The 27,094-nt window shown below is 45.8% G+C and overlaps 1 protein-coding gene and 1 long non-coding RNA gene across 3 annotated transcripts in view; one reads left to right on the top strand and one right to left on the bottom strand.

Moving 5' to 3' along the window:
• The window catches only part of LOC142488021 (uncharacterized), a 323,903-nt gene that overhangs the window by 278,880 nt on the left and 17,929 nt on the right, over positions 1 to 27,094 (top strand). The window lies entirely within an intron of this gene.
• On the bottom strand, positions 1,671 to 26,970 carry LOC142488038 (uncharacterized). The gene is made up of 3 exons (XR_012799388.1): positions 26,789 to 26,970; positions 1,995 to 2,155; positions 1,671 to 1,888 (listed from the first exon to the last, which is right to left on the bottom strand). It is a non-coding gene; the product is annotated as an uncharacterized LOC142488038 (long non-coding RNA).

The following is a 27,094-nucleotide window of genomic DNA, read 5'->3' as shown; positions in this document are numbered from 1 at the left end:
TCCCCTTGCTCCGGCGTTACACAGTGAGTTCACTGATCCAAATCTCGCGTGAACTCGGTGACGTCAGTGAGGTTTAGCTGGAGAAAGTTCACAGTGGAAAACGGGCTGGATGGCTGGACGGCTGATAAAAATGCTAGCAGCACAGCAAAAATATGCTGTAGCACATGAGTGAAAGTATTACAAATAGAACCTGGACACTAAACTCCACAGCACTCTCTACGCGTTCCTGATGAAGTCTCGTTCGAGACGAAACGCGTAGAGGTTTGTTTTATACTTTAATGTTGCACTCCGGGGTAGGAGTGCATCTTGTAGCGTAGTAGTATCTCTCTATTCTCTGTAATTGCTGTTATTGCTGGAGTTCCCCTGTCATTCTCGAGTGGCTGTTGCTATTGCTATAGCCCTTGCCACGGTCCGAGAGAGCCCGCCCATCACTTGGTCGTCACACTTCCGGTTCCGGGTCAAGGTCCCTGTGTGACTGAGCAGTGTGTTACGGTCAGGACGGGGGTAACCCAATAGACGCAGACAGGATCCTGTGGGAGTATCTACATGCTGCAGTTTTACCAATTGTAAGTTTTTCTGTGTTTTGCTGTTACATTAAATCAGAGCCTGTCTTACCTTGGTATAATGAACAGCTTGCCAGAAACATCTTGTCATTTCATTAAGTGATGCTGGTATTTAGCCATAAATACTCCAACTACACAAACTTTATGTTCATTATGTACACATGTCAATAACATTCTTATGTTATTCTTCTATATAGTTGCTCCTGAAGCTCATGTGTCACCTCACATTGAACAAGTCTCATCACCTGGCTCATCCAGCTCATCATCAAGCCTGGAAGGTGACTGTATGAGGTGCAGGACATTTAATGTGTACATTTCTACATGTTATTTTGCCATGCTAAATAAATGCCTTTCACATGTAATTAACTTCACATCAATTATTGTCACAGAAAATGATGTTTGTTATGACAGCATGTATTGTGTGTGATGTAAACTATCAGCTAGGAGTTGTGAGGTTACAACAAACTTTCATTCATTCTTCTTTCACACTGAGTCGAAACATCATTGTTACTGCACCGACACACTTTATTCGAGCAAATACCCAGTATGTACCTGGCAGATACCTGGAATGCGCCGCTCCTCACCTCTGACAAGCCCCGTTGCGTTTGCCTTCCCAGCCTGGGTTCATGCCTGGCTGACGGGCGGCTGATCTGTTAAATGATAATGATTAGGATTTAATAGGCTGCAATGCTTCGCGTGTCTACCAGATGGCATAAATTCATGAATTGTAATGCAGTATATATATATATATATACTGTGCAGTATTGCAGCCAGCGGGAATAAAATGCTTCAATCCCTGCCTGGAAAATACCTCAATGCACTCGGGCAGAAAACAGTCACAAACCTCAATACACCCGGGTATACCCGAATTCGTGGGACTAGCCGAGCTCGAATAAAGTGTGTCGCCAGTGTACTTCAAGCTAAATTTTAATTAGACACAACAGAAAACTTATGGAAACATGTTATGTGTTACACTGTGAGAACAACTCTCATTATATTGATAAACTACAGAAAGTTTCATGCCAGTTCATAATGTCTTCATTTATTTGTAGAAGCAGATGTTGCCACTGATGGACAAATTCACTCAAGTGACCATGAAGATGTTCCCAGTCATACATTAACCCACTATTCAACTCATCCTGCTCGTGACACCTACTCAGCTATTGCAGCTTCTGAAGAAAGAATTTTGGTTGAAGAAAATCGTCGCCATTCAGAAATGATGTCAGTGCTTGAAAGGATGATATCACAGCAGGAAATGATGATATCACAGCAGGAAAGGACAATATCACAAATGTCACAACTAGAAAGAGTCATCATCCAAGTTCCTAAAGAAATAAAAAATGTAAATAGGACATTACAAGCAATAGTTGTGAATCTAAGCCAAGCTAATCAGTTGAGAATGAGTGCAAGAGAACAACAATTCCAATTTACCCCATCTGAGGATGGATCTTTACATGCTGCTACTTTTTCTCCAGAGTCATCAGTTCTTCATTCCCCAGTTCTGGATGATACCGGTACAGTAGGTGCAAGTTCTGTGCAGGTCCCTGTCAACATCCAACCGCTTACATCTGTTCAAAATCTGGAACCGACACCTACAAATGAAACACGAAAAACAAAGTTAGCCAAACAATTACTACTAACCAGCTTTTGGAACAAGGTTAAAACACCAAAACAGGAAACGGCTCCACCATCAGTCGTGCAATGTTTACCAAGTGTTTCACAACTGCCACAGGCCACACCCATTGTCCCTGAAGTGTCACAGCCCACACCCAGTGCCCCTGAAGTGTCACAGCCCACACCCAGTGCCCCTGAAGTGTCACAGCCCACACCCAGTGGCACAGAACTGGCACAGGCCAGTACAAGTCGTACAGTTAAGGCCAAAGTCGTTGGTAAAAGGAAAAGGAAAACACAACAGCCAACAACCAGGCCTGTGACTCGCTCTCAAAAGGATAAACAAAATTAAATAATCACATTCACTAAATGTGCTGTTGTCCTGGTGGTGTGTACTGCATAATATTTCATGCACACTGTATGTATGATCATGTACAGATGCTTCAAAACATTCTAGTATGTCCTTGTCCACATGAAGGTTTATACATGTTCAGTGTCTGAATTAAGGCATATTTTATAACATATGATTATGTATTAATCATCAGTTGATTAATGGTACAACATTACACAGTTGCCATGTGTATAGAAGCTGACATTCACTTAGCTGCAGTTCAACATTTTATGTATGTGGGTTTGTTTTCTAATGTAGATAGTCATTGCATGGTAATATTATTTACATCCAACTTTAAATAACTATCTATATAACAGCATACATGTTTCATTTTTGTTTTCTGGTGTATTAATTCTGTAACACATTACTTACCTTAATCTTCTTTCATACTTCATAATGTTGGCATGTCATCATGTATGAGTTGTGGTTAGAATAACAGATCTGTTAGTGTGTATTAATATATCTGTAGTCTGTATGGATATATGTACACACACAGACAGTGTGTGTGAGTGTGTGAGTATATGTAATGATTATATATATACAGTGTTCGACAATCCTATACATTTACACGCCCGGGGCATGTGGATTTAACCCCCGGGCGAGTAAATATTGGCCCAAGCAGCACACGTGTTCGTTTTTTTAAATTTCCCCCCGCTCGTGCTGAAAATTTTCACGCTCGCGCTGGCTGAAAAAAAAAAAAAAAAACCTACCTGACAGCTGATTGGCGCGCACTCCCAGGCTTTGTGGGCGCGTGGCCAGGCTCTATATGAGCCCGCCCCCAACGAGCGGCCATTCTTTCTGGCCGGAGATCTGTTGGAGAGTAAGTACGCTCCAATCCTCCATCTTGCAACCCCTCTGCGCCTTCCCTGCAAGCCCCCTTACTCCTTCCCTGCAATCCCCCTTACTCCTTCCCTGCAAGCCCCCTTACACCTTCCCTGCAAGCCCCCTTACTCCCCGCACGAGGCAGGTGTTCCCCCTTCTCTCCCTGTCCCCGCGTCCCGCGCAGGGCAGGAGATTGCAATGCGGGTGTTCCCCCTTCTCTCCCTGTCCCTGCGTCCCACGTGGGGCAGGAGATTGCAGTGGGGGTGTTCCCCCCTTCTCGACCTGTCCCGGCATCCCGCGCGTGGCAGGAGATTGCAGTGGGGGTGTTCCCCCCTTCTCGCCCTGTCCTGGCATCTCCAGGCTGGAGATGGTCATGGGGGGGGGGGGGAGGGTGGTGGTGGCGAGCGGGGCAGTGGTGGTGCTCGGTCCTGCTGCCTTTCCTCTTCTTCCCCCTGTCGTGTATGTGTGTATGCGTGTGTGTGTATGCATGTGTGTGTGTGTGTGTGTATGCATGGGTGTGTGTGTGTATGCATGGGTGTGTGTGTGTGTATGCATGGGTGTGTGTGTATGCGTGTGTGTGTGTATGCATGGGTGTGTGTGCATGGGACACTGTGCCTCCCCCCCACCCTGCCGCCTCCCCAAAGATTACACTAAGCCCAGCTATCTTCATGATGGCGCAGTCGCCGCATGAGGTGTGGGGGGGATATGCCGGTCTGCCCGCCCGCCCACTAGCTTCATGCCGTGCGGGACATGCCGGCGAGGGGAGCAAGGCAGTGGCAGCCATGGCGGGGCTGACTGTCCCCGGGGCGCCCGCTGGGGGACACCTCGCCACGTGCCTCCCTCCCACCAACCCTGCCACCTCCACAAAGCTTCCACTACGCCCGAGTGAGGTATGGTGGGGGACGGTTTAATGCCGGCCTGCCCAGCCTTTCTCAGTTAGGATTTTAGCCCATCCATTCCCCAATAATTTATTAGGATGGGGGCGGGGGGTGACTTATAAGAGAACCTAATTGCTTTGTCCTTGAATTCTGCCCCCCCCCCTTTTTTTTAATCCCAAGGAATAAAAAAATAAAAAGGCAGGTTATAATTAAAAATATAAAGAGGGTCTTTTGGGGGGGCCCGCCGGACGGGAGGTGCCAAAGGGGTGGTGCTCCCGGCCGCATACACTGCTAATTAAAACGTTTGGTTGATTGTAACAATTTCTTATGCTGTCTACAGTTATTCCTAATGTATTTGTCCCATTCTACACCCAGTAACCCAGTCAGTAACCCAGTCAGTCAGTCACTCACCCAGTCAGTCAGTCACTCACCCAGTCAGTCAGTCACTCAGTCAGTCCCACACCCAGTCAGTCACTCACCCAGTCAGTCACTCACCCAGTCAGTCAGTCAGTCACTCAGTCTGTCACTCACCCAGTCAGTCACTCACCCAGTCAGTCACCCAGTCAGTCAGTCACTCACCCATTCAGTTAGTTACCCAGTCAGTATTTCTTCCTGTCACTCAGTCAGTCACCCATTCAGTCACTCAGTCACTCACCCAGTCAGTCAGTCACCCACTCACCCAGTCACTCAGCCAGTCACCCAGTCACTCAGTTACCCAGTAACTCAGTCAGTAACCCAGTCAGTCATTCACCATGTCACTCAGTCAGTCACCCATTCAGTCACTCACCCATTCAGTCACTCACTCACCCAGTCACTCAGCCAGTCACTCAGTCACTCACCCAGTCAGTCAGTTACCCAGTCAGTCACTCATCCTGTCACTCAGTCAGTCACCCATTCAGTCACTCAGTCACTCACCCAGTCAGTCAGTCACCCACTCACCCATTCAGTCACTCACTCACCCAGTCACTCACCCAGTCACCCAGTCACACACACCCAGTCACTCAGTCACTCAGTTACCCAGTCACTCACCCAGTCAGTCAGTAACCCAGTCACTCAGTCACCCTGTCACTCAGTCAGTCATTCAGTCACTCACCCACTCCCCCATTCAGTCACTCACCAAGTCGCTCAGCCAGTCACACACACCCAGTCACTCAGTCAGTCAGTTACCCAGTAACCCAGTCAGTCACTCACTCACCCAGTCAGTCACCTAATCAGTCACCCACCCAGTCAGTTACCCAGTCAGTCACTCAGTCAGTAACCCAGTCAGTCAGTAACCCAGTCAGTCACTCACCCTGTCACTCAGTCAGTCACCCATTCAGTCACTCAGTCATTCACCCATTCAGTCACTCAGTCAGTAACCCAGTCAGTCACTCACCCTGTCACTCAGCCACCCTGTCACTCAGTCAGTCACCCATTCAGTCACTCAGTCACTCAGTCAGTCAGTCACCCATTCAGTCACTCAGTCAGTCAGTCAGTCAAACAAGTAGTCAGCGGTCTACACATAAGAATGTATTGAGGTTTTAAAATAATTTCTAACTTGCTTTGTTCCAGATCTGACTAGAAAGCTTCTAACAGGATACTCAGAATCCCCCCTAATGCAGAAGACAGGTAGGGAACGTCTGCACTTGTGTATTTGCTGACAGTTATGAGACTAGAAAAAAGAATGGTGTAAATAGCGCTAACAATTAATATATCAAAATGAATAATACACAATAAAAACCACAGTGTGATAAGTGACTAAATATAGGACGGCTGCCAGGAAAAAAACCTAACCCAAACACAGTTAGTGAAAAACACAGAGATAACAATACAGACCGGCGCCTCAAATGTCCAAAAACGAAAATAAGTCCAAAGATGTGCTGCAGTGTCCAGTGACGGTGATCCAGTTGTTAGACAGCAGACTCCACAGCAGCAATCGGGGTATATAATGCAGGGAAGATAAAAAGAGAAATCATAGCGTGACACTGTATATAAAGAACATGTAACTCACAAAGACAAGACATACACAACTAACAACACTGACAGAAAGGCTGACAATAGAACAGAGATTTATTAGAACAAATACTAAAATAGACACTGAACTGGGGAGCAGGTCTAGGATCCGGTGTATAAAACCGGAATCCTACTTACAGCAATCCAGAGTATTCAGGCAGTAATAACAGGAGGTGTAGTCCGGTTTCAGCTTTTCTTAGGCGCGTGACGCGTGATGCTTCTATAATGGCCGCCGGCGCTTCCTGTCCTGAAACGCCACGTGTTTGCATATACCTGCTCTGATGCTTTGAATACAAAGATCCTAGCTGGCGTGGAGCTTCGCTTTGTTACAGCACTGCATGGGAAAGCTGCACACGTTTGACTCGTGTTTTGGGAGTAAGAACTTCCAGAGGCTTTATATCTACCTCAACAGGACCCTGTATCCGAGGCACCAGCGTCCATATCCATGTGAGGACATCTGTTCCGGCTTCCATGTGGCGCTTGGGTAACAATATCCCGAAACTGCTTGTATTACACCATATTGATGTACGCACAATACTCACCTTATTTACACTATGAGCGTTGTGCGCTGTGTCTTTTCTGTTTTTAACTGGAGGACAATGTTAATTCAGTGGGAGGAGTGTTTGCGTGCATTTCACGGTGCCTTAACATGACGTCACACGTATTTTGTTCGCTCATTGGCTGATCGTCCGTTGTTTCCGTGCACACACGTACGTTTAAAAAGTTAAGATATGTACGTGTGTAAAAGTGAATTAGTTTCGCTTCCATATCATAACTTCCAGCCATGATATGCTTACTGCTAGCAGCACCGTGGACGGACCTGTATAGAACGCAGAGCGTACATATCGTTTAGCGCATGCGCTAAGACTTAGTCCACACAATCGTGAAGTGCTCGCGCAACAGACGGTTTGCGTGCACATTATTATGTATACAGGCACCGGAACAAACATATCCGTAGTAATGCCAGCAACGCAATTATAATAATGACAGTTCAGTACCTGTGGTTTTAAACTTGCACTTTCAACATATACGTTACTTATGCGTGAATATCAACAATCATATAGAGATGTGTTACGCGTTGTCATGCTGAGATATATAAATGTGCCATCTTTGAAGATCATGTGTTTGCTATATTTCACAGATGTCGCGGATGAATACATGGGAACAATGTATGATTTCAGATGAGCCAATCGTTAGATTACATGGTTGTGACGACGAGCGAACAACTATTCTAATAAATATGTAAAAATGCTTTCAATGCTTGGTGCGCAGATTAACAATCACTACATAATGTTATCATGTTATGTCAATATTTACTATGCACTTAATTAACATAATGATGTTGCTAAGCACTGAATGTAGAAATATAATATTGTTGTTGAATTTTTTCTACTAACATTATATGTCTTGCTCTGTGATATACTGTATGCAACCAACATTCACACTCAGCAAACAAATTTTTCTACTATATTGTATAATCTGACGTGTGACTTGACAAAGAATGTAAATGCTACATAACAACTCGTAGACATTCTATCTGAACGTACACAATAAAAATAGGGAGGTTATAGAAAATGTTTTGTGGTGTAAAAAGTATTTTTAACCTAAGTTGTAGTGCTAACCTAACATGCATGAGATAATGAATGCTACTTAAAGATCATGAAAAGTTTAACATTTGTGTGTAAATTTGATTATCACGACTAACTATAGATAAGTGTTTTTTGTAAACGTTAAACACATACATAGCGAAGTGAGTCCAATGATACAATCAACATTAGTATGTTTTTTCATATAATTTGACGTAGAAAATCATGCATGACACAAAAACTGCTACAAACACAAAAACTGTTGCTAAAATGTGTGCGTATGCAAATGTCCACGTCATTTACGTTCATATGTTGACATTAGTTGTAAAGGATCATGATCATTATGAATAACTAACGTGAATGAAATTAAAACTATATTAACAACATTGTCATTGTGTCGCATGAATTGTGAAAAATTGAGAATACAAATAACTATAATTTGGAATGGTATTAACATTTGAACACATGTTACATGTACATCAAATCAACACACATCTTTGACTTATACATACACATGTGACAATGTAGTAATCAACATGAAGATGCAGTGATACAACAACTAATCACATACATTGCAATGTTAATGATGTTTAAATCATTGGGGTCTTTTCATACAAACATGCATTGAGTGTTAACATCCCTCATGTGCATCAATGGATATTCTCCTCCCATAATCAATAGCTGAGCAGGGTATATCCCCTTCTCTCCCCCCACCCCTATATTCCATGAATGGATGTTGTTACGTTTGCTAAATTACATGTTATGTAATGTCCCTAATGATTTTAAAAGACACTGCACAATAACCACCAAGTGTAGCTAAACGCACGTACACAATACAGAAACGACATGTTTCAATTGTCACATCTTTTTCATTACGTTCTGTTTATACATCCTGTAACTATACCTGTATCGAGGTTTGCACATCTTGTGACAGATGTGAATTGAAATACATACCATGAGCAGTCATTGAAGTGATATACCTTGAAAAAGAAAACATGAATGAATAAAAATAATTGTCATGACATGTTCATTAAGGTAATCAACACACAAAATGTACCATTTTGTTTTACATATGAAACACCATGTAGAATTACTTAAATATGATATGAAATACACACTGGTGTACACATCATTGTGACTCACATGTCACACTGCACAAATAACATTGTATGTAACCATACTGCTCTAACTAATGACTATGGACATGGTAGGTTTATTGTGTATGCATAACCAAAAAGAGCATGTACATAAAGTATAACTTTAGTACACAATTTTTCTTCACGTACACACAACAGCAGTTAGTGATAAGAAGTATAATACAACCTGTGGATGAATGACATACCGGTGCCACATGCATTTGTCCACACAGCAGAGAAGAGAAAGGTGTGCGAACCATATTCATCTGTTTCCTAAGAGAATGGTATTTGGACGAATGTATTTATCATAACAAAGAATTAATACATCTATGTAGTACTATGAACATACTGTATATGTATTTGCTTACATGAAAAAAATGTGTTTATGACATTCAGACGTGTCTCAACACCACTGGCTGTTTGCTCTGTGTCAGCTGGTAAATTGACGGGATGCTCCTCCTCCAAACCCTGACGTATGTCTGTTTGAACATTATTTCTGAGTGCCACATTGTGCAAAATGCAACATGCAATTATAATATCAGACACTTTAGCAGGCTTATATTGAAGAGCCCCACCAGTTCTATCGAGACACCTAAATCGTGTTTTGAGAAGCCCAAATGTCCTCTCTATGACGGATCGTGTAGATATATGGGCAACATTGTACCTCTCCTCTGCTTCACTTTGAGGGTTTGCCACCGGGGTCAACAGTCACGGCCTAATTCCGTATCCTGAGTCACCTATAATCCATTGTGCACAAATATGAAACAATTTGTGTTAACATTATTACATACAACATTTCCTAGAAAAACAAGAGTTGTTTGTTAACACATCATAATATGTACTCACCCACCAGCCAACCAGGTCCAAAATAGCCTTGTTCGAAAGCATGGAAGACTGATGAGTTACTCAGGATAGAGGAATCGTGACTGGAACCAGGGAATTTGGCTACCACATGCAAAATCTTCATCGTGGCATCGCATACCACCTGTACATTCAGGGAATGGTAGTGCTTACGGTTGCGGTAAGCATGCTCACTCTGACTAAGCGGAATCAAAGCAACATGGGTGCAATCGATTGCACCCATCACACATGGTATCCCGGCTATGGTATAAAAGCCATTTCTGACTTCCAGCCACTCTGTGTGCTCTGTAGGAAAATTAATATAATTCCTAGCATGCCTATTGAGTGCACATAGAAACTGGGTAAAGGCCCGCGAGAATGTAGATTGCGAGACCCCGCCCACTATGCCCACAGTTGTCTGGAATGACGCGGAAGCAAGATAATGTAATGAGCACAGCATTTTAACAAGCCCAGGGACTGCACGACCTCTGGCTGTCACAAAATCTAAATCTCCCCGTATCTCTTCATAAAGAGCTAAGATTGCTGCTGAACTCAAACGATAGCGACTTATTATCTCCTCCTCACTCATCCCATCTAACAGGGTTCTCTCCCTGTACAAACGAGGACGAGGCACAACTTCTCTCTTCTCTCTTCTCCTCTCATCTCCTTGCCCTCTCATGTCCGCATGCCTGTCCCTGTCACTGTCCCTGCCTCTGTCCCTGTCCCTTCCTTGGCCTATGACATCCTCTCCATCAGCAAGCCTCTCGTGCAATAGAATGTTCCTCCGTCCAATAAACTTGATGATGTCAGGTGAGTTGCTAAAGTGCAAGGTGTTACATTAACATATCCAAGTAGTTCACTCCCAACGTGTATCCATTTGCAATTACAAGTATTATTTATGTGTGTTCATCAGGCAATCATGATATTTGAGATTGATGTACCCCGGCAGTGCTTGATGCAGCCCTTAACAGAGAGGTGATTCCTAATAGGGCGACTAAGGATGAGAAACACATTGTATTTTCCACCACATACAATAGGGCCAGTAATTTTGTCAGATTTACTATCCGGAAACATTGGCACCTGCTTCAGAATGATGAGGTGTTATCAGCTAGTTGTCAGACACCCCCCTTGATCGCTTATAGGAGAGGGAGAAACTTGTCAGACAACTTGATACATGCTGACAACAAGGACCACTACCATACGCCCCACTTCCTAGAAGGCGGTAAACAGGGTAACTTCCGGTGTATGAATTGTTCAGTGTGTAACAGTCTTACTACCGGGGACGTATTTTGTCATCCACATAGTGGTAAAAAAATCACTATTCATAATCGTATTACATGTAGATCTACATTTGTGGTGTATATTATCAGGTGCCCGTGTGGTCTTGTCTATGTAGGCAAGACTACACGCATGCTTAAAGTGAGATACATTGAACACAAAAGTGTGATACGTAAGGGTACGGACCCTACTGTACTGGTACAGCACTGTGTTGAACACAGACACAATGTGTCATCCCTCAGAGTGATGGGGATTGAACACATAGCACCAAGACAAGGATACCCTGATAGAGAAACCTTCTTACTGAGGCGTGAGGCTTATTGGATCCACACATTGCAGACAAGTAATGGCAGGGGTCTTAATGAACAACAAAATTTCAAATGCTTTCTCAACAGGAAGTAGCAAAAGGACTCTGTAAGGCTCTGTGCGTGTCGCCGTGGACCCCTGCGACCCATTATGTACATTATGCTCCTCTAAGGATTGCTGTATATGCATTTATCTATATGTATCATGTATCCTTTCAGGTTCTAATTCTATATGTAATGCTGCTAGCATAAATACAGCCTCCACCATTTTTTATACACTGCATTAGATGACACTGTGGTTATACTATTAGTTTGTACACTTTATTTGATTATTTTATTTAATAAAACTGTAGTCACATTACACTTGATTGTTTATGTAAGGGCTCTCACCCCAGCACGATCATTCAGTCCTCCTTGGGCATCAGGCTGTCTTTCTTCCACTCCAGGGCAGGTCTGATGCCTGGGGCCCGCCCCCCCCCCCTCCCCCGTGAGGGCGTGATGACGTCACCAGGGGAGCCTCTGCTGCCAGTGAGGGGGCGGCTCCCTGAGTTTCCAGCTTCCTGCAGGACAGCCATCTTAGCCTGTTACAGGCATTGGGGAGGCTGTCTCCTCCTCCCCTGGTGGTGCATGACGTCATCACGCTGCGTCGCGCTGGCACCCTGACGTCACGATGGGGGCGTTGACATCCAGGAGCAAGGCAGCAGTGATTGTGGGGGGGTGAGTACCCATTTGTGTATATATTGTGGTATGTTTAGCATGTTCTGTAGCCCTCTCCTTGATAAAGGCAATCTATTTGCCGAAACGTTGGACCTTTGGTGGCACAATAAACTGCACCTTTAAAAAGACCGTGTGCCTGCTTCCATTCCTTTCTCAAGTACCTCTGGGATGTCTGGACCTCCCTGGATACAGCGCACCGGCAGATAGGTACCCCCCTCCAGCACCTACCAGCGGTGTGCATGTGCTTCTACATATGATGGTTACATTAACATATCCAAGTAGTTCACTCCCAACGTGTATCCATTTGCAATTACAAGTATTATTTATGTGTGTTCATCAGGCAATCATGATATTTGAGATTGATGTAACGTTAAGCTTTGTACAAGCATTTATTGGGAAGTATTTGTGGAATGTGTAATGCATGTACCACTTCTGAACGCAATATTCAGTCATCTAATTAGTATACAACCATTACATTGACGTTGAGAAACTTCGTTGCAACATGTCTAATTTGGCATGTTATTGTCACCTGTTCACATGAAGTAATCCTACTGTGCATATGCATCATTTAATGGCATCAGGATAGTTGCTATTGATTGCGTTTCAATCGTGTAAAAATGAGTAACTATTCTAGATGTGTGTATAAGTTAGCATGAAGTGATTGTAATGATTCGTGTACAATGTAAACATGCAATGTGATTGAGTGTCCAATTGCGGACGTCATCAAAAGAGGGAGGTCACAAAGTCCATGTAAACATGAAAACAAAAAGCTACATTGACGTTTGATCATGCGTTACACATTCAAAGCATTCTCTAATGTATAGCAACATTACTATACGCTTGTTGTGTTAGATGTGTGAAATGTGTTACATCATATAATAAATTCAAGCACACTTAAGTTACATGTTGGATATGATGTGAGCTACTCCTTTAAGAGTTGAGTATAGGATTTTCCCTTGACACATCATAACATGAAGAGTAATGTGACACGCAAATCATCATAACATATAAAAGTACAATGTTATACAAATAATAAACGTAAGGGGTGACACGATGAAGTGAATGACCTCAACACTGTAATGCCAAGCACATTTGTATTATGAGCAATAGAACGTAAACACTACTATAATGTTATAACTCCCCGCTCCATTGACTCCATTGATATAGAGATGAGGTTTTTTTTCTAAGTGCTGTCCCGGCAACCTTGCCAATCGTTCTCTCCTCCAACTTGCCAACTTTAGTTGGCAGGACCAATTGCTGATGAAATCTCCATTTCTGAGTGCCGATCAGCACCGATAAGCTGATCGGGGCTACTTGAATACAGCCGATTTCAAAAAGTGCCGAAAAGTCCCGATAAGTGGCTTATCGGCAGCCGCATGCCGATAAATTTTTTTCGGCAAGAAAAACTGCCGATTTTGAGCACTTATCGGCGCTTACTGAATCTCAAATCCAATTTTGGTGGGAAAATGCCGATAAAAGCCTTATCGCCGCTTACTGCATGAGGCCCTATATTCTAGTTTGTAGTACTCTTCACTTACTCTGTATAATGCCAGTAATCAGAGATAGGTGTGTTCTTAATTTGCTAACCTATAGAAATAGGCTTATGGGTATGCAACCCGTCATTGGGTAGTTAGCAGCCACTCCTGAGGAAGCCGTTTACCACGATACGGCGAAATGCGTAGAACATGGCTTTGAGGCAGTTTTGCGAGAGGGAGAGAGAGCATCAGAGGCATTCCCGGCGTCCGTCACATATGCAGCGGTGACACGTCGACCGGAAGTGACGGAGAGGACGCAGACAAATGGGGAAGACAGTGTCGGCACGCGAGACGGAGCGGTGAGATCGCTACTCACCTGTACCCATTGCATACTACTTTCGTGCCTGTTGTTCATCTCTCTATAATGTAAGCCTCCATTTGTGAGTTTGTTTATTGGGATAAAATGTTTTTTTTGTCCTGCACTATGGTCTGCCCTCTCTTCTTTAGAGATTGCTGAGACTATCTACCCCCATCTACAAGTACAACTTATTGCACTTGTTGACCACTTCACCTACCTTACACTTCACCTGGATATCCAGTCTTCACCAGCTTTAGACTGGTACACTGCGCTTCTAATTCCACTTTATTGTGAGTAGGAATTTGGGAGCCTTTCATATTTATCTACATTTGTATATAGCATATTGCACTATATTTTTTATTTTCTCTTATTTCACATTACTGTTCCCTGTCCCTGTTCCCTGTCCCCCTGACTCAGGGATGACCAGAAGGTGGCCAGAGTTAGGTACCCAGTTTAGGGATGCGGTGCGATCAAACCCCAGCTTAGAGGGCATGAGACTTCAGGCATCCGAGTCTAAGTCAAGTAAGGGTCTGATTACTTATTGTGGCACCGCAGGCTCCTGTACAGAGAGCAAGGGACTACAGGATTAGATGAGGAATTGACTGGGAAGAGACAGCTAGTGGTACCCCGGGAGTATAAGCAGCAGTTGTTGCGGGTTGCCCACTCCATTCCACTAGCGGGGCATCAGGGGGTCGCTCGGACGTGAGCCCGGCTGTTGCAGCATTACTACTAGCCAGGGGCATCCAGTGCAGTGGCAGAATTCTGCCGGTCCTGTGATGTCTGCCAATGAGTAGGTAAGGTGGGTGATCGTGTGAAGGCACCCCTGAACCCGTTACCGGTAATAGGGAAACCCTTTCAGTGGGTAGTTATGGACTTCGTGGGACCCCTCATGGTTTCCAGCTGGTCAGGGAAGTGCTACATCCTCACAGTGGTGGACTTTGCCACCCGGTACCCTGAGGCGGTAGCACTTGCCACTATTGATGCTAGGGCAGTAGCAAAAGCATTGCTAACCATTTTTTCTAGGGTAGGTTTCCCTAGTGAGATCCTACTCGATCAGGGGTCGCAATTCATGAGTGAATTGCTCCAGTGTTTCTGGGATGCGTGCGGGGTGAAGCACCTGCGCACGACCCCTTACCACTCCCAGATAACGGACTATGTGAGAGGTTCAACGGGACCCTGAAGCAGATGCTTAAAACATTTATAGAGGCAGAGGGAAAAGACTGGGAGATTCACCTGCAGCACTTGCTGTTTGCGTACCGAGTGGTACCACAAGAATCTACAGGCTTCTCTCCCTTTGAGCTTCTATATGGTCGCAGGGTACAGGGACCTGTGGACCTATTCTGTGAGGGATGGGAAGCGGAGAGTACCAATACTGATGCCTCTGTGCTTCAGTACGTGGTAGATCTCCGAGACCGGCTAGAGATGCTCATGGGGTTGGCACAGGACAACCTTAGGGCTGCTCAGACCAAGCAGAAGACTTGGTATGACCAGAATGCTCGTAGCAGAGAATTCATCCCAGGACAGCAAGCACTTGTTCTCAAGCCCACTCGGGAGAACAAATTAATGGCTACCTGGTCGGGACAGTTTACGGTGCTCCGAAAGATGAATGAGTGCAACTATGTTGTACAGGTAGATGCTGAGGCAGAAAGGAATAGGACCTATAACATAAACATGCTCAAAGAGTACATTGCATCGAGTGTGGCATCAGTGTTGGCCATTTGTAGACCACCAATGGGGGATCCGGCGAGCAGTGCTCTGCCAGATCTCCTGGGGGTCTCAGGTGAGTGTCAGGCAGAGAGCAGAGGCCAGGGCTATGCTAGAGAAGTATAGGGCTCTGTTCACAGATAAGCCAGGCAAGACACACATTACAGATCACCTAGTGCTTACAGGGGATCTGAGACCTCTGCATAAGCACGCTTACAGAGTGTCAGCAGAGATTAAGGGCAGTATAGAGAGGGAGGTAGAAGAGATGCTGGCCCTAGGGGTAATTGTACCATCCCAGAGCCCTTGGGCTTGTCCGGTAGTCCTGGTACCTAAGAAGGATGGGACCACCCGGTTCTGTGTGGACAACCGGCAGCTCAATGTGGGAACGGTGTCAGATGCCTACCCCATGCCCCGCATGGATGAGTTGTTAGATGAACTCGCGGGGGCAAGGTATCTGACGACCATGGATCTGAGCATAGGGTATTGGCAGATCCCCTTGACCCAGGAGGCTAGGGAGAAGTCAGCATTTATTACTCCAAGTGGCCTCTATGGATCTCTAGTGATGCCATTTGGGAGGAAAAATGCACCGGCTACCTTCCAACGCCTGGTCAATCATTTGGTGGAGGGTGTGCAAGGGTTTTCAAGGGCATACCTAGACGACATTGCTGACTTTAGTAATTCGTGGGACTCACATTTAGTGCATGTAGCTGTGGTGCTAGCCAGTATTAGGGAAGCGGGACAAACCTTGAAACCCACCAAGTGCTTAATAGGGATTGCAGAAGTACTGTGCCTAGGGCACAGGGTTGGTGGTGGGCATCTTAAGCCAGAACCTGCTAAGGTGGAAGCAATAGTGAAGTGGCCCATTCCCAAAACCAAGAAGCAGGTTATGGCTTTCTTAGGCACTGCAAGCTACTACAGAAAGTTTGTCCCTAAGTATAGCGCCATTGCCAAACCTCTGACTGACTTGACCCAGAAGCGACTGTCTGTGCTGGTAGTCTGGTCTCCTGCCTGTGAGGTCTCCTTTCAGGCATTGAAGACTGGACTAGTCAGTGCCCCTATTCTTGCTGGACCAGACTATGCAAAAAAGTTCTTGGTGAAGACTGATGCCTCTGATTATGGCATTGGTGCTGTACTCAGCCAAGTGGGGAAGGAGGGCAGTGAACACCCAGTGGTGTACTTAAGCCGCAAGCTGCTGCCCAGAGAGGTGTCTTATGCCACCATTGAGAAAGATTGTCTGGCCATAGTATGGGCTCTAAGAAAATTACAGCCATATCTGTATGGCAGACCTTTCACAGTAATCACGGACCACAATCCGTTAAGATGGTTACAGAGGTTGTCGGGGGGAAATTCTAAACTCTTGCGCTGGAGTCTTGCCTTACAGGAATTTGACTTTACTATCCAGCACAGAAGGGCAGAGAGCATGGCAATGCTGATGGGCTTTTCCGCCAGGACAGTCCTCACAAACTCATAACTTCAAGAGCTGGAAGGCCAGCCCAACCACCAGACGAGGTGGACAGGGCAGACCCTGCGCTTTGTGTGGGGGAGGTGTGGCAAACATGGGGTTAATCAGGCCTTAATAGAGGTATTATACCCAGCTGATTATACCCCAACTCACATTGAGGGTGAAGGGGTTAAAAGTATATGCATGACACTGATGTATTTGCCCCTGTCCCAGCCCTCTTACCCCAGTTTGCAGGCTGTTCCCTGCCTGCAATAATAGAAATACATGCAACCTGTGCTATATGGTTTTTAGGCACAAGATGGCGTTGTGAGTGCCAAAGCCAGCACTGATTGAAGAAGCGTGGCTGGATGGGAGGTCTGTTTGAAGTATAGGTATCCATTTTTGACCTCGTAACCGCAAGTTCCATTGAATAAGTGGCTTGCGGTTAGATTTAAAGTGGTTTTCCGATTAAATGTATCTATCTGTACCTTGTTAGCTCACGTAACTTGAAAGGCGGAAAATCTATTGCCGTGGGAAGTGGGTCAATTGTCGTGAGAAGTAGGTGAACTTGGCTTCCCACTAGCAAGCCTTTCAATTAAGCGGGCTAACTCACGAACGGAGCCAGGTAGCACTCTAATTTTTGGTGTGCAAGACCCAATAAATAAACCACTCACACACATATAAAAATTACAGTTGTGACACCACCAGAACAAGATGTTTTAATAAAGTGTATAAATACTGTAAGTTTTAAAATGTACAGGCAGGAACAGTTTTTTCTGTGAGCCCGGGAAAAATCCTTTGGCATGTAAATATGCCAGGGGTGAATGAGCTGAGGGTATTTTTCTTTCTGCACTTCAAAGAGGTCCCGCTAAGTGGGTGACTCCGAGTCTAGTGAAATGCAGGGATGAAAAGCCCCAGAGATCCAAAGTGTGAAATTGGCCGGGATGTTGCTGAGTGCCAGATCCCGGTACTCCGCTGCATGAGCCATTCACACCTTGGGGCCAAATACCAGACTAAGGGTCGCCACTTAAGGGAGTACCCCAGGTATGCTAAGTAGCATGGGTGTCAAGCTAACACATGCGCGGTGCAAACAGGAAAGCCTTTTTGCCCGGTTTTGCAAACTTTGGGCAAATCAGAGATTGGTGGGTTAAATGTTACCATGGAGGGGATTGGGCATACATGTTATAGATAGGTCTGTGAACCCTATAAAACTGCCCACCGAGCTATCCTCAGTGTGATTCATGACGTAACCAAACTTTGCACAAGATTCTGTTCGAGTACAGCGGTAGCGGTTCCAGGACGCAAGGGGTTAATAACATCGCAACCAAGGATTCACCCCAAACTCGGGAATTCGTTAGCCCTGGTGACTCCCGAACAAAGTCTTACGAACTATAACAAAATTCCTTCATTTAGCGGAGATATTAGATTGGCAACTTGCGATCTAGCCAAACAGATTTTAAATCAGAGACTGCATTTCTTGCACTTTCTTGCAAAGGACATTTTATTTCGTTTCCCTATCCCAGTAAGTGTTGTATTAAGTGTATTCTGAAGCTGTCGTGTGTTTGTCTATCAAGGAAATAAATGACAATTTATATTGCCTTCTTGTCGTGTTCAATCGAGTATCCCAAAAATATAAAAAGTGTTGATAAGTTCTGGTCCACCGTGACAATGCGGCCCAATCTTCATCCTTGATCGAAGGCCATGGGGTACAGAGAGAGATTGTGGACAAACACTTTAATTCGGCCCGCACTTCTGGTACCAGCTTGTAGCCTTGCTGGGCATCTTCCCCCGGCGTGCTTTCCAGAGTAAAGAGGTGGTCGGCCTCGTCTCGGTCGGGGTAGCAGCACAATGTGGCCATGCGCTTCACTCCCCCTGGTGGAATCTCTGTTAGCCCTGCTTGCAAGTTGAAGAGATCTCCATGGCGGTCTAGGGCAGATATCTTGCAACACTCCTCCAACAGGATGGAATGGAGGGTTAGGCTATCCAGAGGCAGTTCACTGGCTTCTTGTAGGTAGGCCCTGATTATTACCCACACTATATCGGTGTTAGTCCCCAGTATGATCGGGGGACTTGGATGCTCTCAGGCCTCGGGGCATACTACCACCTCCACATCCATAGGGTGCGATTTAACTGTGTTAAACTGGAGTATCTCCATCCGAACCTTCACTACCCCATCGACGGCATAATCCTCATGGCTTAGTCCTCTCAGTTTCAGGCTCTCCGTTGACTGAAGGGGCGGTGTTTGAGATGTACACGATGTTCACTTGGGACCCAGAGTCCAATAACACAGATGAATAGACACCGTCCATGACGACGCATATGATAGCGGTGGGTCCTACCCAACTGTAAGCGTCCAATGGTGGGTTTCCATCATTGGGGCTTGGCTCTGGCAGGGTTTCAGCAGGAACGGAAGGTGTTTCAGCAGTTTGGACTCTGCCAATCATTACGTTGGGATGGAAATTCCTAATTGGAGTTTTTTTTGTGCCTTCTCTGGACAGTCCTTTGAAAAGTGGCCCTTCTGACCACAGCTGTAGCAGATGAAGCCAATTGAGACCATGGGGGCCCTGTATGTAGGGGATTCTCTCTTGGGTGACCTGGACGTGGCGATAGGCATCTTGGGAGCATGATAGTCCTTGTTGCTTTCGGCCTCTTTGACCTTTGGGGTCAACGTCCCTTTAGGTTCATCCTTGCGATACCCCTTGGCGGAGGAAGAAGGCCTTTCCCTTTTTGTGGAGTCCCCAGGCGGTTTGGACAAATGCAGCCATAGGGAACTCTCTTGGGCTTGCACTCTCTCCATCAAGTCTTCAAAGCTTAGAAACTGGTCCGTTGAGAGGGTGCAACTGACACGTATACCAACGGGGTGCATAGGCAATGCGCCCAACAGGAGATGCTGGATTCGCAGATCGTTAGCCTGGGACACTGGGATAATATTCTTCTTCACCAGAGGCCATAGGACCAACTGGATCCAACGAAGGAATTCAGACACATCTTCTCCCTCGTCTTGCATGAGGGCGTAGAACCGGGCCAGCAGAGAGATGGCGTCATCTGGGACACCATAGGTCTTGGTTAGCGCATGTATTAATGCTTGTGCCTCAGTGTTGGGGTGACATCAGAGGCCGCAGGCACTTGATGATTCGCTGCCACTTTACAGTGTCGGAGCAGGTCCCCTCAGGGAGCACTTGTCCCGTATGATCCTTTGACTCTTCAAACTCTGCCTCGCCAAGAGGTGTAGGTCGGTTCCCTGAGAGAGCCTTGATCTTACGGTATTGGTGGGGCTGGGATGACTGAGTAACGGCATCCACCGGTTGCAGTACGATTACCCCCAATGCTGAGTTCACTGGGAACAGTGGTGGATAAGATTCTGGCCTTGAGCTAGGGATAAGTCATAGACTGGCCCGGTGCTCTCTGGGAGTGTAGGATGGTCGCAGGGCCTTGGTTCGGAGGGGTGCTTCCAGCGGGGTCCCGGGACTGAAGATCACTCTGGGTAGGAAAGGATCTGAATAAAGTAGTGAGCACCTCATGAGAAAAGCATCCTACTTCCTGGGGGTGTGGGAGGAACGCAGAGTTTCCTCTTGGTAGGGCACAGTGTAGGAGTGTTTGGGACTGAAATTCACCAATGGCAGGGGCAGTTCAGGAATGATGATCGGGAAGCCCAGGGGCAGGACTCCTGGAAAGTATAAGGCCCTAGGGTTATCATCCTCATGTACATTGTGGCGGTTGTCAGGATGAGGATGTGCCAGCGGAAAGTGGGGTCCCATTTCCGATCTATCTGTCGGACGTTGGCAAAACCCAGGAGGGGCCTAAGTCTCTCCATGACTTCTTGAGGGGTGGTGTCAAATGGCACGTCCCCCACTGCAACCATGTGGTGGGGCGACTCGTTGAGCTCCAAGGCCCAGTCATGGACCTGTTGCTTGGATGGAGAGAACATGCTGTGGATTTTGGGTGAACAAATTTGACTACTGCGAAGGATCCAGGAGTATGGAGAAAATGGAGCACAGCTGCAAACATCGGAGGGCTACAATACTGAAGCTAAATTAAAAATCTTTTAATGAATAAGTGACAACATGGCAAGATGTAGTAAGCAAGCAACTCTAACGCGTTTCACCGCTTCGTAAGAGAGAATGCATCTCTATTGCAAACCTCTGTTACTCCATACTCCTGGATCCTTCGCATTTACTAGCATAGCGTGAGGCGCGCACGAGGAACCATCAGCATCATATTGTGAGTACATTTTGTTTCCTCACCATATTACAGTTTATATACAGTGGGAGGAACATTTTTGGACAATATATCAACAGCTCTAGGGTGGGGGTCCATCTAGGAAGAGAATCAAACAGCACTGTCTCACAACAGTCATTGTTTGTACTATCAACCAAAGATATTAGTCATACACCTTTCCCGTATTTTGAGCATTATATCTTCATAAATAGCCAGACTCCAAGATGCCTTGAATGTATTGTTTCCTCTCAAGCAAGTGGATACTTTTCTCATCAGTAAAGAGACTGTAACATTGTATTCAACAATCTAGAAGCACTGATCATTGAAACTTAGTTTCTTTTTTGCCAAATTTGACTACTGAGTAGGGCACCCCAGGTCTGAGATCTCAGCAGCACCTCCAAATGTAGCTCACTTTCCCCCAACCCCTGGGAGATTTGTGGCTATGGTGTGTGTGGTGCAGTGTGACACCTGTGGCTCACGGAAAACCTTAGCCTCTGCTGCTGGGAACCTGGGGTGTCCCTGAGTTGGTGATCGGTAGCACCTCCATATGTACGGGATTCTACTGTGTGGAATTACCACGTTACGTGAACCCCATGCAATAAAACACACTTCTGTAGAGACTTCCTGTTACGTCGTGCATGATTGCCTGAAGGAACAGCTCCAGAGTCCCTTCGTCTTAAAATCAATAGATCAAGCTACAACCAAGACAGAAAGCTCCCACAATCGCTGGACTGTATAAGATCACAGCCAGGATGTCAAATAAAAGGAAAAAAATACAATCCCAGAGCGTTTCCTCATTTTTTATACCAAATCAAGGCTCCACAATGCAAAGTGAATCCTCCCAAGATGGCGTTGCGGCGTGCGCGCCAGAAGATTCCACCCGGGAGCAACCGATTACAGTGCCAGGAGGGCTTGGAGACCTCTCCAAATAATATATGGAGAAATTGTTCCTGAGGATGCGGCAAGGATTCCAAGAGGATCTTACTAGAGGGTTAAACTGTCTTAAGTTAGACCTAAATTCCCTCTGGCAGAGGACGGGCACCTTAGAAAGTAAGGTAGAAGACATCGGTATAGCTCAATCTTCAGCCAAAGATGAATTCAATAGAATGGGTTACGAGATCAGGGCTCTTAAAGAATGCATCGAGGACCAGGAGAACCGGGACCGCCACCAAAACTTGCGGGTGCGCAACATGCCGGAGACGGTTTCTGTGGACAACCTGAGTACCTACCTGAATGAGTTGTTTATATACCTGGTTCCGGAGATAGAAGTGGATCACGTCCACAGAGCGCCAGGACAAAAGCCCCCTCCCCCCCCTGCTTTTTCCCCACTCTTTGCTCCCCCTCCGGTCCCACCTCGTAATTTTCCCTATCCTTCCTTCGCCATTCCCCCTATCCTTCCTTCGCCATTCCCCCTCTTAGCAGGTCTCAGAAGAAGATCCCATCGCTGGAAGGAGGAACGCAGCTGCAAAGTCTTCTCCCTGAAGAGATTTCGGCTGCACGTCTGCCTGGAGAGAACAGAAGGATCCACTGGAGAGTGCTGTGGTCTACCGATTTTTCCAGAAGTAACTAAAGACCTATTCAAGCCCTTGAAGGTGAGGGAGGAGAGAGGAAAAGTGCGCGCATCCTCGGGGGCAGCAGCGGCGGTGTCTGGCGTGAGCCGGGACTTGTGTGGGGGATGGCGGTAGTTGCGCGGGCCAGCGCATCGCCGGAGACTCCCGGCGGCTCCTGCACAGGGCGCCACCATCTCTTCTTAGATTGTGCATGCAAAGATGTCACCTGCAGCGACGGCCATTACATAACTTGGCACATGCGCAGGAGAGGAGCTCGCAAAGCTATGGCCAATCAGGAGAAGGCTCTTGGCAGGGACTACAAATCCCATGAGCCTTAGGACACCACCTGACGCCAGGGGGTCCAATCGGAAGGCTGGATTCTCCTGCTAGGAGATAGACTTCGTGCGCTCGGCCCATGCTTGGCAGTCAGCGCAAGGAGAGACTAGGGGAAGGAGGTGAGGGTGCAGGGGTCAGTGGCCCACTGCATTAGGCCAGCAGCCCCCTAGGCCCCAGTAAGGCCCTGAGCCACACAGTTAGGTTGTGGTGCTTCAGGGACAGGCCCTAGGTTAGAAACCCTGCCAGATTAGTGTATACAGTGACAGTCAGGGACACAGCGGACGCTGTGCTTCCTACCAAGAGGCTTGGGATCAGGCCTACTCCGCAAAGAGCGCAGAACTATACTCAGGTGGACAGCCCTGACTGAGCACCACGCTGGTGGAACCGGGCTTCGCCCAGGAGGTCGTCGGATCCTTTTCTAAGATCTTTTGAACGCCCAGGTGCCGCCGCACTGGGTAGGTATTGTTACCCACGTGCACCACCTACTGAGTACTCACAGTACTTCCCTACTGTTCCTAACAACTATGAATCCCAAGTGTAGGAACTTACAGTATAAGGTGTTGAATTCCCTACATGATGAACAGGGACATCTCGGTGTAGAGAAGACCTTTGGGTTGGTCAGAGACCGCTTTTTCTGGCCTAAGATGCGAGAAATGGTAGAACAATACTGTCGCCGTTGTTCCTGGTATATACAACGCAAGACTTTGTACACCCGAGCAGCGCCCATGGGCCATCTGAAAAGTTCTGGCCCGATGGATCTAGTGTGCATGAACTTCCTGTGCATTGAGCCCGACACCAGAGGAACATGCTACGTGTTGGTCATCATGGACCATTACACACGGTATGCTCCGGCTTTCATCACTAAAGACCAGAAAGCCATCACAGTGGCAAAAATTCTATGGGAGAGGTACTTCATCCACTACGGAATTTCAAAAATCGTCAAATCCGATCAAGGCTGGGATTTCGAGCACACTCTGATCCAGGAATTGCTCAAAATGCTGAACATTGCTAAATCCCGGACGACTCCGTACCATACCGAAGGAGACGCTTTGCCAGAACGATTTAATCGGACCTTATTGGACATACTCGGAACCCTGAAGGGTGCTCAGAAGACTGAATGGAGTCGACACGTGGAGGCCTTGGTACACGCGTACAACTGTACCCGCCACGAGTCAATGGGATTCTCCTTATGCTTCCTTATGTTTGGGCGAGAGGCGAGACTGCCAGTAGATGTATGTCTTCAAGTTTCGACGGATGGGATACACAATGCTACCTATTTTAAATATGTGCAAAGACTTAAGGACAGTTTGCAACAGGCTTACCAACAGGCCGAGAAGTCTACAGCTAAACTGAATGCCGACAATAAAAGACGATTTGACCATAAAGTCAAATATTGGGAGCTTCATCCTGGGGACGCTGTGTTGCTTCACAATCTGGGAGTCCCAGGAAAACATAAATTGGCGGACCGATGGAGAGATGGTGTATATGAGGTAGAGTCACAGATGCCTGGCCTCCCAGTCTATCGTATCAAAGACACTGAAGGCTGGGTAAAGGTCTGGCATCGTAATTATCTTCTCCCCATTCCACAAGTGGGAGACGAGGAAGCAGAAATACTGGCCACACCGCTGAACAGTGAGTCCGATTTTCAGAGCTTGGTCAAGAGACTGTAAATAATTATACCAACTCTGAAACTCCTGAAGATCCTATGGATGGACCCTCTCAAAGGGACTCGTCCACTGAAGGCATCTCCCGGAGGAGCTACGGGTAAAGGGCCCCGTAGGCCAATGCCTACTAAGATGGCTCCAGCGAGCCAGTCTTTGGATCCACAAAGCCCATGCTTCGTACCAACCAGAGACTGTCTAGAGACATTTCTCCCCTCAAGGGAAGAGGCTGAGACTTAGGACTGTACCTATTACTCCCCAGAGGGAGTTGCTGAAGAACAGCTCAGCAGGATAACCTATGATCAAATTGGGGCACCCCATTATGAGGCTCAGCAGTGGGCTCGCAGTAAAGTGCAGTCCATCATTGTGTTCAGTGAAATGTGCACTCTGATATACAGCTGATATTGTGTACGATTGTATTTGATTGCTGCATTTTTATTATATAATGATGTTATGCATTTTCATTATATAACTAGGTATAATATGTACACTGGAAAGAATTCCCAACTTCGGTGCTCAGTAACAGAGGAACCATAAATCCACATACACTTCTTAATGATATGTATAGTCCCATAACAGATGAATAATAAAGAAGCTTCGTCAGTCTCCTAGACCTGGTGCATGTATATCTCTCCTCAGGCATAGCATGAGCATAAACTGTCCATATGGTAACATCCAAACACTATCAAGTGATATGATTATCCTGTGATGGTATGTCACTGGGAGGACAGAAGCCCTGGAGTCGCATTCAATAAATGGTCATATATTCCCAATCCAAATAAAGGGGAGAAAGGTACTCACATAAAGGCAGTTCATCCGTGTGCCATACAATGTAAGCAGAGATGATCCAACGAAGGGAAGCGGAGCACAGCCGTGAAACAGTGGGGCCACACACCAACAAGATGGGTTAAAAATAAACTTTATTGCATGGTGCAATCGTGGGGGGGACACGGAAATAAACTCTGACGCGTTTCAGCCGCAAGGGCCTTTGTCAGAGTGAATTTGTGTGTGTGAACGCTCTTGCTGTTAAGGACGTCCCCCCGCCCCAAACAGAACGTCATGCGCGGTGGAAAAGGCGCGAAAGTCCAACGGACAGACTTCATTGGCCCATGCCATCAGCCAATGAACTGCCCGCACGACTCACGGCGTAACTGTGTGTGCGGAGGACCCCCCACAACAACGCAGAAGCATCCCTTGTGAATTACATGTGAAAAAACAGACAAAATACAAATCATAACAAAGAAAAATAAACATAAACATGGGGATTATGAGAAATAACAAATATTATACATAGCGAAAATTCTACAATGGTAGTAGATGAAAAAGGGGAAAGTCATTGGAAGGAAAGTGAACTTCCAAACTGAGTGATAGTCCTGTATGAATGTAATAAATCAAATTATGACATATGAAATGATTACATTAAATGTTATTTGTAAAAGGCAGATTATATTAAAGATTTGCCCAGAAAGAACAGACAAAATAAACATCTCTTTGTGGGGTGCAACATATGTGAATGATCATAACTGAGAAACTGGAACACTAAAAAACTGAAAAATAAATCCAAATGGTTTAAAGGGATACTAAGAACCCTATCCTAGGGTATATAAAATATCCTAAATAACATATAGATATATATATAGCAGATATAATATTAACGGTACTTAATGTGTGTGTGTGTCATAATGTAAGTAAACTGTGTACTGTAATGGGGGGTAATAGAATTGATTATAAGAATGTAGGAATGCAATTATGATAATTGAGGAATTAGGTGCAACACAAAAACAAATTGTACAGTACAGTTTATCTAATAATTGCTAGGAAAATTATTCTGTTAAAAACAATAAGCTATCTAACCAATAAAAGCGCTATTGCAGTACTGCACGGTACAGAAAACATACAGTATTCAAAATACTTTACAGTACTTACGCGGTAATTACCATTGCTGTCCTCGACTTTTTTGGTCTTTCCGTGTGCATGATAGCTCACGGTGCCTGCTGGTACAACGAGGCCAGAAGTACTTAACCAGCGTTGAATATCTGCAATTCGTTGTTCTCTCGTGTACATCTCCTTTATTCTCATGCTGAGATCCTTAGAAATCTTTTTAAAAGGCATCGCTGCGTGTAGAAAGAAATACAATGTATATTCGATGTTTAGTCGATGTGTATTCAATGTGCAGTGAATCCACAAAATGGATGGTGTATTTATACTTTAATGACTCACATTAGAGTACGC

Source organism: Ascaphus truei, chromosome 2 (genome assembly GCF_040206685.1).
Source record: "Ascaphus truei isolate aAscTru1 chromosome 2, aAscTru1.hap1, whole genome shotgun sequence".
Classification (NCBI taxonomy): domain Eukaryota; kingdom Metazoa; phylum Chordata; class Amphibia; order Anura; family Ascaphidae; genus Ascaphus; species Ascaphus truei.
Note: the sequence above shows the minus strand (reverse complement) of the source record. Positions and strands in the feature narration are given on the sequence as shown.